Here is a 16151-nt window from a genome sequence, read left to right as displayed (position 1 = left end):
AATTGGATTGTATTCACTTTATTTGTAAAACAAGGATGTTTTTACCTTTTCGTTATCAATTTAATCACTTTTAATTAGAAAAACAATGAGTATAATATACCATGTTTTACATTAAATAGATATTATTGATCATTTGAGTGAAAGGGACATCATAATTATCTGTCTGATCATGAAATATGCTCTACGATATTGATTGAGTGTTAAATAGTTTTATCTCAAAAACTCATATAATGTGCGATAAATATTATATGACCAACTTCATATGCCTATCTCTCTCCTATTGATTTTAGATTTCAAGTAAAAAAATTAAGAGATCTTAATCTAATTTTCAATCTTAATCTTATGATTATCAATAGGTACAAAGTGTCCGAATGTCTTTAAGAAATTACATAACTTCTTATATATTCCTCCAGTACCAAAAATATATATATATATATATATATATATATATTTGTTTCTTCTTCTTATTCTTGTTGCTAATTTATTGGACACTATAAGAAAATTGCTATTTTCTAGCGATTTTTTCAATGACACAAAACATTCACCGCGATTATCATGTAATTGCAACGATTTCGGTGTCGTTGCTAAATTTTGTAGCTAGTTATTCTAAAGAGATTTCATGAGCAATGCCTTCACTTATTATGATAATTTTGTAATCTTTTGTGATGGTTTTATCGTTACAAATTCTCTTCCTTTAGTGCGTCGACAAAATTCCAACAGAAATAATATTATTACAGTGATAAAAACTATTCGCCGCAATAACCTGGTTATTAATTTTATTCTTCCAGCAACATTTTGGGTGTTTTTTCTTCTGATTTCCAACATCCCCTTCTCTATCTAACCTTATCTCTACTTGTTAATGTTTCGATTTCTCCCACCAAAAAAAAGCCCTTATAGGATTGTTTCTCATCACGGCAAGATCTTCGTTTCAACAGTAAGTCTTTCTTGCATTTTTAATGGCGTTGGACAAGTTTGGCTGTGGTTTATCTCAGACATCGACCTCGATATTGATGTTAGTATTGGAATGAATTTGTTTTCTCAGTTACTTCGTATAATGGAGCAAGATTCAAATTGGGCAATAAACATCTAAAAGTAGATTTGTAGTTTGCTTTGACGAGGAGTTAGATTTTACTTTTTATCAAGGTATTTTTTTCCCCTAACTAATCCTACTAGCAAAATCTTAGCTTCGATTTGTATCCTCCATTAATTCTCGATTTTTACATACTGATGATAGGCATAAAAATTTGTAAAGATAAAGTTGTAGTCTTTTGTTTTGTACTTGTTGGGCGTTGTTACTAGTTTCTATGCTATGGTTTATTAATTGGACATGCAGTTCTATCAAATTAAAATTTGGGTGCTCCCCCATAAGATATAAATTTGTATTACAACCTACCATATTCCAGAATGATATCCACTTTACAATTCATTGATATTTGTTCTCAAGCCTCAATCCATTCCCCTTTTTTATCTTATGCTATTCCACCCCCCCCCCCTCCACCCACTTTCAAAAACTCTGACAGTTTATACTTTGGGAGATCATTGTTGATTAAGAATGCCTTAAATATATTCAAGGCAGTTATCTTTCAGAGTACAAGTTTAGTGGATTATTGTTGTGATTATAATGATAAAGACAATGATGAGGCTAATTACCAGAGTGTGATGGGAAAAAATAATTGGATGGCAAAATTATGCTTTCTGGTAGTTGAATCTGAGAGGGATGACTGTAGAAAAATAATTGTGGCTACTGTAGTTTAAACAACATATCTATTATAATTGCTCGATGACCATTAATACATCATGCTTGAAAATATCAGTTTGAGGAACAATTACTAGGATCTAGAGGACTTAGATGTATCTTTACAACCAGAGGTTTTTCCTCTCTAATATTTGAAAGATGGAGAAAAAAAAAAACGGTTGATAATACTACCAGGAGCTAGTACAAGTTTGGAATTTGACCTTTACTTTTTGGAGGGCCCTTGGTCCATTTAGGACTCTTGCTCCAATAACCTACTACTACTAATTCCTCATTACTAAGGGAACCTTGTAATGTGACCGACTAACAAGGAAGTTTGCCAAAGGGTCAAAATTAGCATAAGCATAGCTGATGCAAATGGAAATTTGGTGTCGTGACCTTAGAACATATGAAACAGAATATATATTTATGTATATATATGCAGGTTTAAAGATTGATGATATCTCTAGAGGTTCTGAGTTTTGCACTAATGAGTTTTGTATTAAGTTGTACATATATATATATATATATATATATACATATCCCTCCGAAGCACATTTTGCCATCCCTTACAAGTTAGTGGGCCCATATATATAGAGTTGGGTAGGTCCTTTTGTGAGAAATGCATACTCTCATGTAGTTGCGTAAAATGATAAAGGGTTCCGTGCAAATCTTGTTTGTGTGATATTCTTGTTGAAATATATAATGAGTGGCCTAGTTTCTTAGTTTGAACATTTTGAACTTGAAAGAGAATCCAGATATCACACAATTTTCATCACTTTGACTTTTGTAACTCTTAGCCCATCTTTTCTTGACCTGAAGCCCCATTTTGACAAGTCAGGAGGGGGCTTCTTAAGGTTTGGTTACTAGTTATTAACTGAAATGTAAAACCATATCATCATTATTTTATATGGCACGTTATTGAAAAAGATATCAATAAATATCATTCAAAATGATAAAATTTAAGATAAATATTGGTATTTCTCTCTGGTTTTAGGTTTGGGAATTAACTTCCAGTGTAATTCTATAGGAACCTATTTAAAATTTTTAAAAAACTGGTATGAGTCATGACGTCGATAGACCTAACAGTGACAAGGGTGACCATAAGGAAGGTTTCATTGTGCTTGAAGCAACTAGGCCAACAATGCCCTTGAGAACTTAGCACTATTGTCAAGATAACGAGTGTCATAATGTAGTTTCTGCTCATCTTATTTATCAGGGAATATTACTTACCCTCAGATACAACCATTTAGCATCCATGTATATATATTTGCACCGTTCTTCCTTCTAGCAACAATACTACAACGATTATTCATTGCCTCACTAACAAATACTATGAACAATTATAATTCTATTTAACTTAGTTTCCTATTTACTTTTTGCTTGTATTTCCAATATCTAACATAGGTCTTGCTATTCTAAACATAAACTACAGTGAGTGGAATTGTTGTTTTTAAACTTCATCGTATAAGAAATTTCCCCTCAACAGAAGGGAGTTGTCACTATATGTCTAGTGCATGGTAGGAACTTTATCTTTTTCCTACAAAGTTTATGTTTTGCTTGATGGACGGACCTAACTACCTGGTATAATTATTTTTCAAGACCTCCTTACTCACAATTAATCGGGCTCAGGTATAATTTATAGATCCCATGATTACTAGTGTTACGATCAATGTAAAAAAACTTCGTGATACATTCAATTTCAAGTTTTGCATCTACATTTTTCTAACATCAATTAGTGGAAGATATATTCATTTTGTTTGATGCCCCACTCTTCTTTTCTTTTACATGGCCAATAGATATGCTTATACAAGATCTGCTTATACAAGACTTGTTTTCATTTTTCTCATACTATGTTTGCCCTAGGGTTCTAGTGAGAAATTTTAGTTGGCATTGGTAGTATGTTATGTTTTTAGTCGAAAAGTAAAGATACATGCATTTTGTTCAATCCTACCTTACCTACATTGATGAATGGAAACGGTTTCCCATTTGTGTTGAGGATGGCAACACACATTGTACCTATAGATAGCAATGATTTATTCCATCGAAAGCTAATGGAATTTCTAACGACTTGGCACTCTTTTATTTTTTCCACTCATTCTACAAATACATATAATTTGTCTTCTATTTTGTTCGGTTCACACGAACTTATAATTGATATCCATTCATTTTTTGAATATAGACAAAAGTTGGATGAATTCTAATGATAGACGTAGATCAACTGAATATGCTGAAGGGGTTAAGCAGTTCTTCACACTACCATGAAACCACGATATTTGGTCTCCATACCATATATGCTGTAATAATATTTGCTTACCTATAAGCAAAGTAGAAACTCACTTGTTCATTATAGAGATTAATCCTAACTACACCAACTGGATATTTCACGGGAGGAAGAAGTATGGAATGTCACTGATATTGAGGACGATGTCCTAGTTAGTGATGAAGCAGAATATATTGATAACATGGATAAGATGTTAGATGACTTTAAGGCTGGGACGTTCGTTGATGTCACCTCAGGTAGTCCCATGCATGATGCTAGGACTCCCATCCTAGGACCTACACAAATCAATGCGTATAAGAAACTCTTAAATGATGCTCAACAACCACTTTTTGGTTGTGCACAATTTTTGAGACTCTCATTCATTGTGAAGTGGTTACATATTAAAAAAATTAGAAGTTGCTCAATAAAATCATTTGGCATGTTGCTTGAGCTATTGAAATCTGCATTTCCTAATACTATCTTGCCACACTTATACAATGAGTCACAATCATTGCAACGGAGTTTGAGCTTTAGTTACACCAAAATTCATGTTTGTCCTAATGACTGCATATTATTTTGAAGTGTGCCCTAAATGTAAGGCTTTATGGTGGATGTCGACCACACACAACAACCGCCCAATTCCTCATAAGATCTTGTATTATTTTCCATTAAAGTCGATGTTACAATGATTATATATGTCACGAAAGACAGCAGTTGATATGAGATGGTAAAAAGAGCAACGAGCAAATGATGGCATCAATATGAGACATCCTACTGATTTTGTGGTCTGGAAGTCATTTGATAAAGGGTATACTTGGTTTGCTCAGGATGCTCGCAATATCCGGCTGGGCCTAGCAAGTAATGACTTCAACCATTTCTATATATGGCTAAACCTTATAGTACATAACCTGTGATTTTCATTTTGTATAACTTGCCTATGTAGTTATACATGAAAGACAAATTCTTTATTGATGTCTCTCATTATTCTTGAAATAAATGTATACTTGCAGCCTTTGGTAGATGAATTGAATGATCTTCAAGAAAATAAGTTTATTACATATGATGCCTCCACTAAGGAAACATTTTTTATAATGTTGCTTTATTGTAGACAATCAATGACTTCCCAACGTACGGTAACCTTTTCGAGTAGTTAACTAAAGGAAAATTGGCATGTCTGACGTGCATCCTGGGTACAGATTCTATGTGGTTGACAGACGACCGAAAGCATACATATATGAGTCATCATTAATTCTTACCACCGAATCATATATGGAGAATTAAAAAAAGCATTTTCATTGGTAAAGAAAATTATCGCTTACTGCCAAATTTTTTAATGGGACTAGAATTTATTAATAAACTAACTTGTTTTGGAGATGTGTACTTTGGCAAGTGTTCGAAGAAACGCACACATACTCTAGGGGAATTGAATTGGACAAAAATGAGTATATTTTTCAATTTGCCATATTGGTTAACACTTAAACTCAGACATAATTTGGACATTATGCATATTGAGAAGAACAGATGCGACCACATCTTGAGCACGTTAATGAACATTTCCGAGCAAATAAAAGATAATATTAATTCACGCCTTGACCTGTCTAATCTGGATATAAGAAATAAATTACATTTGATCCACAATGGTGAGTAGCATACTATGCCACATGCATGTTTCACATTATATGGAGATGTGATGAAAATTTTTTGTGAGTGGATGTCAGAAATGAAATTTTTTGATGGATTCATTGCAAATATTTCCAAATGTGTTGCACGTGATTGCAAAATCTCATGTTTAAAATCTCATTATTGTCATGTTTTTATGCATAAACTACTTCCTGTTGCAGTTGGTGGGTACTTATAGAATGATATTAGCTTGGCATTAATTGAGCTTAGCAATTTCTTCAAAAAATTGTGCGCAAAAACACTTGATGTGAAACTATTGACGCAGCTTGAGAGTGACATCATCGTCATTCTATGCAAGTAGGTGATGATCTTTTTCTTTTCATTTTTCGATGTTATAGTTTACCTATCAGTTCATTTATCTCGTGAAACCTTATTTGCAGGCCCAGTTTAATATAGGTAGATGTACCTTTTTGAAATATATCTTAGCAAATTCAAGTGGCATGTCAAGAACAAAGCCTGCCCAGAAGGAGAAACAGTGGAAGCCTACATTCATATAGAATGCCTGACATTTTGCTTGATGTATCTCCATGATATTGAGATGAAGTTTAATCGATAAGACCACAACATTGATCAGTTAGAAGAGGATAAAAGAGATGACTTCTTACTTCTCACCCAAAACGTTCGTCCCTTAGGTATATCAACTCATCTCCAATTAGATGATAAGCTCTTTAAATCAGCCTGTTGGTTCATCCTCGACAGCTATACAAAGATTGCATCCTACCTTGAGTATGCATCCTCCTACTCCCCAATTAGTAATAATTTTGCTTAGTCATATGCATGCAGTTAAGAACTATTATTAAGCATATGCATTTTCATTGCATTTTTGCGTTGTTAATTTCTATGTTGTTGTTGTGTAATGAACACTACAACAATTGCAAGCTAAATAACCCACATTTTGTGGATCGTACTCTTGAAAAACATTCTTCAAAATGGTTGAAGCAACCTGTATGTTAACTTTTAATATATTGGTATAATCTGGACGTTAACTCAGTTCATTCAATCTTAATAACTATTCTTAAGTTTCTTTACTAGTTTTGCCAAGTTCAAGAACAATGTACAACTGACACTAGTGACATCATTAATGATCTATATGCATTAGCGTGCGATCCTAACCCTTGTGTCGCATCATATGTTGCTTGCATAGTAAATAGAAAAAGCTCCATATAAAGTATCATGAATAACAACGGCATACTCAAAATTGTGGTGTGTTTGCAACTGTTGAATATCAATCCAACCATATAGACTTTTATAGCTTTATAAATGATGTTGTGGAGTTACACTATATGGGATGACGTCGTGTCTATTTATTCAAATGTCAGTGGTTTGATATTGGTGATCATAGACTAGGAAATCCAGTGAATAACCATATTACTAGTGTCAATATGGACCGAACATAGTATAAGGATGAACATTTTATGTTTGCGTGCCAAGCTTCAAAGTGTTTTTACTTCAAAGATTCTAGGGTAAAAGGTAATTGATATGTTGTATGGAAGTTCATAGATCATAATGTATATGACATGTCATCAGGGCCTATTTTCGAAAAGCATGATCCAGAGGCAAGGGACAATTATGCCTGCCAAGAGGATGAGTTCGCTAATGTTTACACAATTGATGAATGTTCTGATGTAAGTGTGACAACTCCACTACATAGGAGTGACTTAGAACTAAGCCCTATTGATGACTCAGCGATAATGGCTGACATTGATCATAATGACCTAGTAGGGGACTTTATCAATGACGAAGAGTTAGAGTCTAGTTCAGAAGATAGACATGGAAGTGATGAAGATTCTGACAATGAGGATGTATCAACCGATGAAGGTAAATTGTCACACTAGACCATCTAATAACCACTTCAATATGAGTTTATCCTTTTTCTACCCCACAAGCACTTGTGGGTATAAATCTCTAAAAAATATTTCTTAGATTTTTGACATAATGCTAGTGATGCTTAGGTATATGCCTCGTTGTCCCCAACTTCAAGTCAATTTATAATGTTTTCGTGGTACATTATGCATATAAAGATAAAGTTGCGTGGTACATTACAAACTACATACTGGAGTGCCGAGTTTTTATTTTACAACATATGACATTCCTAACTATTACCAATACTGGTTGTCTATTATTAATCTCTCAAGTTTGAGATCAAGTTTTTAGGCTGGTGGAATATATTGATAGATTAGTGTCATTATTCTATCTTTGTTAACAATATTTGCAGTTCAGAGATCAGCTTTGTAGCATTTTCCCTAATGTTTCTAGTTGAAATGTGATGCTACTACAACTTTGATGGAAGTCACAAAAGCTAAAGACAAACCTTTTTCCTAACAATGTGTTTATAACTTTTGTAACTTCTTCCTAAAACATACAATTATGTTGGCAAGTATTTGGAGTATGCAATGGTTAATCTCAACAGTGAAGAATGCACATAAATTTTTTTCAATTAATAATGTTGTTCATGCTTGGGTGCAAACAGGAAGAGAATTTTGAAGGCTAGTTAAACACTACTGTTAAATAGGGTTTCCAAGAAAATTTCATGGATTATTAGATATGGCTTATGAACATAATTTTTGGAATATTAGTTTAATAATTATTCACACTGACCGAATGACTATTCTATAAGTTTCATGCAAATAATATTAACAACTTTAAGAAAATATCAATTTACTAGGCTTGAGTGTTTATTGGACATGCCGAGGCACCTGAGTGTTAGTAAACAAATATTTCATGACTTTGACATTCCTTCCAATACAAATATCCTATGCAAAAATATGATAATAGTTGAAGGCACTACAGTAATTCTAACTTGGTGATCTAATGTTGTGAACGGTAGATTGGGTAAACATGATACAAGGGAATGATTTAATACAATAGAATGGAGCCAAATATACAAGAGTGAGAGAGCTTGGCGCCCAGGAGGAAAATTAAGGGCTAAAAGTATAACTTCATACTCATTTTAGCCCTTAAATTGATAACAAAGTATAATAGGAAATGACATTTAGGTAGTAGAGGTAGGGGAGGTCTCTTTAACTTTTTATGTTCAAGAAAGACAACCTTTCTCAGTGGAGGCTGAAATTCAAAATGAGCTGGTTCCTTTCCTAAGGGTTGTGTTATGTGCCGCATAGTGCTGGAGATAGATCAACTCTGTAACTTTTGGATTTAAAAAGTTTAGGGTTGAGAACCTTCCTCAGGTGTTGGGTTCTTCACTATTTTAGCCAAGCTGAAAGTGAGCATAATCTCTACCAAGGTGCTGAGAGCCTAAGGTTAACTTGTGTTGCTACCAAGGTGCTATGTTCTATATGCATGGACCATTACTAATACCAACTTGAAGGTGATAGGTTAAATATGTCTGCTTTCCAACATTTTTTTTTCTTTCTTCTTAATATAAGAGCAACTATCCATGTGAGTTTCTGAGCATAGTTCTGCGTGTCTTTCTTCCTTAACTCTTTTCCTTTGTTTCTTCCCTTCAATTTCTGGCTAGAACATTTTTGCTAGGTGATTAAGTCCTCTTAGAAGCCTGCCAAATAGCAAGTAGAGCATAGTTCCAGTAATTGAAGTGGTCCTCTACTATTTAAAAGGTAAGTTGTCTACAAAACTGAGATTTGCAGTTAAAAAATCTTTTCTAGTACACAAAGCATCTTTTAAGTATTGTACTATTTAAATGGAACTTTCTAGACCACTACTGTGATCATTTACACAACATCTAATGCTATAATTATGTCCTTCTGTCATTCATTTACTAATTTAAAAAATTATTTTTGTGATAATACTGCCATACCCGTAATGATGGTTTTAAAAAATTGTTTTTGTCATTCATGTTGTCAAACCCATAATGCATAGAGTTCATAATAATAAATTAATATTTAATATGCTGAAATATGAGTCAATAGGCAATGTAAGATTATCATGTTTCTTGATACACTGAAATTGTTATTTTAGTGTTTTCTTTCGGAGGTTACCAACCTGTACAATGTTATGCTTAATTTCATAAACTGATGTTGCCTTTTATCTATGTCATTAGGCAACTTTATATCCATTTCAACATTATTTTATTATATAATGTTTACTTTTTGCAATATTATGATGGCATATATATACTTGTCTAAGGTATTTTTTTTATTATTGAAGTTACTGTATAAAAATTTCTTCTAATATCAACGACACATTAGATTATCAATAGATGACGCCAACTGGACAAGAAAGATGGAAAGGACGAGATGGATGCAGTAGACGTGTTAGGACTATGACAATTAGACGATCACCACAGAGTCTAGAACTTTATTCATGGAACTTTAGAGATGATAGTGAGCATAGCTCGTATGACTTGACGCATCCACTAGACATGGTACTGAACAGTTTTTTGGAGAATCCGCAACTGGATTCACAACCGAATAGAGATGACAATGGTAAGTCTGACTTGTTAGCACCTTATAAGATTACCCCATGCACAGAGGTGGATGCCGTCTTGTTGCAAGAACCATTAGTGCTACCTCGCAAGAAACATGGATGCTGACCCATGAAGTACACTGAGTTTGATAAGCTGCGAAAGCATGAGAAAATTTATTTAAAAATCAATGATGGTTAAACAACACCATGCTATGAGAATACAGCCATGTTTACGACAAGGTAGCATGGATATTAAAGTATCATGCAGACATGAGTTATACTCGATGAACTGATGTCCCCGAGTACGAGAAAGATGAGTTGATTGATCATGTTTGGGTAAGCCTCACTAAGTCCATGGTACCCTTTTGCTAAATGTATTATCGTTTCCTGACATTGTACCATGTAATACATAGGGTGACTTCATATTCGATTTGGGATTTGATGAATTATCACAAAACTAGTTTTGTAAACAATTTAATGTCTTCCACCATCAGCTGCCCAAGAGAAGTATTTGAGATACGCAAGTCATGAAAAAGCATTGGCCAATGGGTGTGAATTGGTGGAACCCCTAGTTTGGGTTAAGTTATATGGGAGATGGAAAAGTGAAGCACTCAATGTATTATTAGTTCATTTCACATCATATATGTGATCTCTACTATTTTAATTTGGGTTGTTTATATCCTAAAATATAATCTGACTTGATTAAGTTCATATGACAGAAACTGTCAATACAAAATAAAAAGAACATAAAGAGTCTAAGTACTAATCAAAAAAAGGAAGAAATTCATTTGTGAGAATACTAGAAGAGAATGTATATATAATTGTTTAAGGAACTTAATCTCTAGAGACAAGTTTGGATGGTAATTGGGAGATCTAGTCTTGAATATTACTTTTAACTTTATATGCATATTAGAAGTTTTTTTTTTTAAATGGACATATAGCGTTCAACTACAGCAAACCTGGTGGAGTTCTACAAGAAAGTTCATCGGTCTAAAAAAAATGACCAATTTGTGTTGTCCTCCACAGAAGAACTTTATGTGAGATTTACTTCAATGTAGCTTTATTATGTATATTTTGGATGGTCAACTTGAATTATTTATTCCAACTTATTTTAGTTAATTAAGGACATGAGCTTACAAAGTATGTATAATTTGCTGGTGTAGATGCAAATAGTTGGAAAGCTGAGTTGTGGCGCCCACGACCCCCATGTAAGGAGACACGGGAATCGAGATGCCGGGATGATGACAAAAGGGTCACACATCCCAACGATAGTGCCAAGTGTGCGTACATGCAACAGTGTACAAAAACAACGTAGCGGATAATTAATACAACTAAGTACCAGAATTGTTAATACAATTTAAAGAATCAGTAAAAAGGTTTAAAAATTATACAATCATCCAAAAATAAATATTTTACAAGTCTCAAACCAAGACGAGTGATCCCAGATCACTCCTCGGGCGGAGCCAAATCCATAGGCTTACCCTCAGCCTCATCTGCATCGAAATCTGCGTTACTAAAAAAAAGGGTACCGCAGATAAGTATAAACCAAACAACTCTCGGGATAAAAACATATTAATGCAACCAACATGCATTCATATGACAAAATACACTTAGCCATAAAATACCATTTTTTCCAGAAAAATGATTATTTCCAACACACGCCAAAAATCCCATTTGGCCCAAAAACATAGTCTGTCATTTTCCCAGAAAATGATTCACACAAAACAAACCATTTATCTGACACTGTAGGCGGGAATCGTAGGCGGGACTCTACCACCGTCCCTGCTTACCACCATCCCTACCGCGTGCACCGTAGGCGGGAATCACAGGCGGGACACAACCACCATCCCTATCGCGTGCACCGTAGGCGGGAATCACAGGCAGGACTCTACTACCATCCCTGCTTACCACCATCCCTACAGTTCCTTTCCACACAATGAATATTTATCACACACAATGAATACTAATCAGAGCACTGTAGGCGGGAATCACAGGCGGGACTATACCACCATCCCTGCTTACCACCATCCCTACCGCGTGCATCATAGGCAGGAATCACAGGCTGGACACAACCACCATCCCTGATTACCACCATCCCTATCGCGTGCACCGTAGGTGGGAATCGCAGGCGGGACTCTACCACCATTCCTGCTTACCACCATCCCTACAGTCTCTTTTCCTTTTTCTCAAACCAGTCAATCCAGTCGTTTCAAACACACTCAAATCATTTCACATGAAAATCCAATTTTTAGATAAACACATGAACATGTATGCAATCATGTGAAAACCCAGTTTTCATTTACAAACATGAACATGCATGCAAATATGCCATATACATGAAACAACACCACAACAACCAACAATTCACAATACCAACTAAACACACAACTCCGTCCATAATCCATCCGACCCCCGAACTCCTCGGACTCAGTTCGGCATGTTCAACCAGATCACAATAATATGTGTTAGTGTAAAAATACATTTAAATCACGAAAGTTCTTTGGAAAAATACTTGCAGCGCTATATTATAATTTCTGAAGGATCACGAAGTTGCAAGAAGTGGCGGCTCAGCAACGTAACAGTGTAAAATACACTGTTGCCGTGGGTCTCAAAAACCCACTTTTCAACGGAGACAAACCAAGACCCAAAATTGATAGGGTAGGGCCTAGAGAGGTCGGTGAAGCCAATGGTGGTGGTGGTGGTTTGCCGTGGGTGGCGGCGCAAAATGTGGTTTTAGGTAAAAAATACCCAAATCGGAAATGAGGTTGGATGTGCTTCACCGGTGACGGATCGGAGCTGGGGTTGGGTCCATTGGATTGCTAGGAGGTCGAGAATGAAGTGGTGAAGAGATGGTGGCCGGAGGTGGCGCGACGGCGGCGCTGGAGCTCAAAATGCGCCGCTGCTTAGAGTGGTGCGTGGAGGCTAACGGCGGCGATGGAGGAGCTGGAAATGGAGGGGGGTGGTCGCCGGCCGGTGGGGAAGCTGATGGGAGGGGCGGTGTCGCGCACGGCGGCGCGAGGGCGGCGGGCTGGGTGGAGGAGAAATCGGACGGGAGAGTGGGAGAGGCTGCGCGCGCGGGGAGAGAAAAGGAAGAGGAAGAAAAAAAAAGAAAGAAAGGAAAAGAAAAGAAGAAAGAGGAAAGAGAAAAATGGAGGGAAAGAAATGAGGTCCAATCCTCACATCTTGGGTCACATAAATGATCCAACGGAAAAGATTTTAAAACAGCAAATCAATTAAAATAATTTAAACGTAATGATACAATGAAAATAAAATAATTAAATCCCACAATCAATTAATTTAAAAGAAGAACAATTTAAATGTGCAACAATAAATAAATATTAAGAAAACATAACAATTTAATTTTCACAATTTAAAAATCATAAAATAACCCATTTAAAATATCCGATAATTATAAAATAAGAGAATAAATTTTTGAATTAATAAAAATAATCATTCAGTAAAAATACACTAAAATACGGGGTGTTACATGAGTGATTTAGAACTTGAGGTTCATAGAATAGAGGTACTAGATGGGGTGTTTAGGGAGGTTTTGGGACAAAAACCGGAGTATGCTAAAGGGTTAGATGAGATGATAACGTCAGACTCAATAAAAAAACGAGAGCGAGAGCGTGATAAACAGTATGTTGAAGTAGTTGAGAGACATAAAAAAGAAGTTGGGTACTATAAGATTCAGTTTGATGAATAAAGGGGAGATGTGAGAATTCTGTTGGAAAAACAACAAGAGAATGACAAGTTTATGAACACCATGATGTCCAAGAGGCAGTCCCAGGGAGAGTCTCTCCCTATTGCTTATGACATCAGGTCTTCCAAGGTCCAATATTGAGATTGATATGCTAGCATCCTTTTGCAAGAATGTTATATTTTGTTTTTAAAGTTAGATATAAGGGGTATGACATGCAGTATAATTCACAAGATGAGTTACCTTTTTGTGATATTGTTTGGAGGGTCTGTTAAATGAAGATGGTGGAATTGACATAAGTAAATGGTGGTTGCACAGTTTATGCGAAATGCATGTATAATTACCATATGCCCCACTACTTGTTCAGGTTTTGATGTCTAGTAATGTGCAAAGCACCACTTCTTGTTAGATGAGTTTTGTCTCTTAGTTACTGAATCCTAAAAACTGATGTTGTTTTTTCCATTTTCTTATATGTTTTCTGAAGTGATTCATGTAGTGGTAGTCACTACATTACATATCTGGTTATGAATTTTTTGTACGTTCACTTTTTGAAATATATATTTGTACTTGTTGGCCAAAAGTCAGAGGTAACGATCTCTTAGCTAGCCCGTGAATTTCTTGCACATCTGCTCATATCTAATGTATTACCGATGGATGGATTTTATAATGCTACCTGATCATATGCTCTATTTGTGATATTGTATAAGGTTGGTTTTGTGTAAATACTTAAACTTATCTGTCTGTAAAGATTAAGTACACAACACCTAGATCCTTGAATATACAAGTCTAATAATCCATCTCACAACTCATAGTACAAGGCACTTTTTTAATGTCTAAGTGTAAATGGATGTAGAAATATTGGGTGACTGAAACATAGTGGCCTTGTTTCAAGCCACAAAGGTTCTAATCGAATGAGATTAATGTTGCTTCGAATTTGGTAGAGTAATAGCCTTTTGTGGCGCTATTTTGTTTGGTATGTGACCCAGGTAGTTGGGAGGATATTGTATTTGACATGGTGATTTCATCCCATGTGTATTGCTGATTTTGTAGAAGGGCTTAATATGATGGTTTTTCCTTAAGGTTAATCTGGTATATGACTAGTGTGGTAGTATTCTTCCCTCATTTAACCTTGCTGCACATTGATGGATGTTCTACACTTTTATTATTAATATTTCTGTTCATACCTCATACTATTATAATTAGAGTTTGTAAATAGAAGGTTTATTGATTGCAGCACATTCAACGATCTCTTTCATTATAGTAATATTTGTACTCTCATTCAGAACATTGTAATATAGCTTTAATTATGTTCATGGTATGTTGCTTTAAGTATAATTGAAGGTGGTCTTGATGGTTATAGAAGGTAGTCTTGGTGGTTATAGTGATGACTCACAAGTGAGATATTGTTCTAGGTGAATAGGTGTTCAAGGTAGCTCATAAATACAACCATCCAAAAAAACCTTTTACAAGCTCAGTTTATGGGAAAGCATGATAGGATGATCAAGTACATGTTAATAGCAAGTTCATGACTTCAAGCAAAGTAGCTTTGCCGTCATATATTAATGCCCATAAGGTTAATTATGCTAGCATATCAATATTATATGGACGTAGGTCATGATTATGAATATCATGAAAGACTTAAGTAATATGATTGATGGAATGTATTTGTTACACTATTTGACTTTAGTTTAATAGTTCATCAATGAATACAAGGTAGGTAACATTTTATATTATGCTAGCATTGTGTCCAAAAATGTAACACCCCCTTCCCGTAGGCTAGGAGTGTCACGTATTTTTCATAAAAATAAACCCGGCAAGAGATCTCATATTTCATAAATGAAATTAGAAATTTATTTTATAGAAAAATGTCTAATAAAATGTTTTCCAAAAAACATTAAACGAATAAATTGAATAAATTCATGTCATAAAAGTAAGTTTTATTTTAGAAAGTCTGAAACTAAAATTAACTGCTCCTTCTAATTCTAGCCTGCCTGCTTGTATTCATCATCCTCACCTGGGTGGTTAAAAATATGAAAACAAACTAAAATGAGTCGAAGACTCAGCAAGAAATCCATCACAACGTAAACATATTAAACATAAAGTTTTCATAAAGTTTTCATACTGAGAGTTTAAATTCATGACTGTTCATACTAATACTTATGCTATGCAAGACTAATTTATCTGAATTAACTGACTGATTTATTTGACTGGACAACACACTTAACCCTGTGTGCAAGGTTGTGCACCGGCCCACATCCCACGACCGCGAGGGGAGCTGCTGATAGTATTCTGGCATACTATGGTGGACCACGCTTGAGCCTGTGGTTTGCACTTCCACCCTAAAACTGAACTGTATTGGTACCATGCATCTGAATGACCATCTGATTAACTGATAT

Source organism: Juglans microcarpa x Juglans regia, chromosome 3D (genome assembly GCF_004785595.1).
Source record: "Juglans microcarpa x Juglans regia isolate MS1-56 chromosome 3D, Jm3101_v1.0, whole genome shotgun sequence".
NCBI lineage: Eukaryota > Viridiplantae > Streptophyta > Magnoliopsida > Fagales > Juglandaceae > Juglans > Juglans microcarpa x Juglans regia.
The sequence above is the reverse complement of the archived record's forward strand: the minus strand, read 5'-3'. Positions refer to the sequence as shown.